This window comes from Glycine soja, chromosome 10, assembly GCF_004193775.1.
Source record: "Glycine soja cultivar W05 chromosome 10, ASM419377v2, whole genome shotgun sequence".
NCBI classification, from domain to species: Eukaryota; Viridiplantae; Streptophyta; class Magnoliopsida; order Fabales; family Fabaceae; genus Glycine; species Glycine soja.
In genome coordinates, this window is record NC_041011.1 from 11,497,404 (window position 1) to 11,498,611 (window position 1,208).

Consider the following 1,208-nt stretch of genomic DNA (forward strand, 5'->3'; position numbering starts at 1 on the left):
AACAAAGATGGATACCTCAGAGCCCTACACTGGGGCAATGAGGGGCATCATGCATGAACCTCAAGTGAACCTAGGGGCAGATTAGAAGTTCTCACCCAATAGGTTCCCTGCTACAAGGTCATAACGAAAGACAACAATTGGTACCTCAAAGCCTTACACTGGGGCAATGAGGGGCACCGTGCATGAGCCTCAAGTGAACATAGGGGCAGATCAAAAGTTCTCACCCATCGATGTTTTTAAACAAAAAAAATGGGGGGGACAAACCCTGAAATTTCAATGGATTGATTAAACGTCAAACGGCTCCATTGCTGTCACTCCAAAATGGTCAAGTGACTAAATCAAACAGAACATACACTCTGAGGGAGTTCCCGGAGAGATTTGCAAAAGATAGGATAAGGTTGCATGAATTAACACCTCTTTCAAAAGGACAGTCAATCTGTGTTTTTTCAAAAAAAAATAAATCAAAATCAAAATCACAAAATAGGGAAAGAATGTCATGAACATTGTACAACTTTCCATTACATTGCATTGTTTCATATGAAGTCGGCATTTACCAAATTGCATGACAAAGGTTGCATGCATCTCATCCCTAAAAATCATGTTAACTGCATAGATTTCCTACATCTAATGTCAAATCTTTTGAATTTGGGATGACCGGCCCTCTCGATGAGTCGATCTCTTGCTTTCTCATAAGGGTGGACCCTTGGGTACTAGTACCTATCGCCTTTAGAGGACTACACGTCCTCACCTTTAGGGGGCTGCACGCCCTCGCCTTTAGAGGACTACATGTCCTCACCTTCAGAGGGCTACACGCCCTCACCTTTAGAGGACTACACGTCCTCGCCTTCAGAGGACTACATGTCCTCGCCTTCAGAGGACTACACGTCCTCGCCTTTAGAGGACTACATGTCCTCGCCATCAGAGGACTACGCGTCCTCGCCATCAGAGGACTAGACGTCCTCGCCTTCAGAGGACTACACGTCCTCACCATCAGAGGGCTGCACGCCCTCACCTTCAGAGGACTACGCGTCCTAGCCATCATAGGGCTGTACGCCCTCACCTTTAGAGGACTACACGTCCTTGCCATCAGCGGGCTACACGTCCTCACCTTCAGAGGGCTACACGCCCTCGCCTTCAGAGGGCTACACGTCCTTGCCTTCAGAGGACCACACGTCCTCGCCTTCAGAGGGCTACACGTCCTCTCCTTC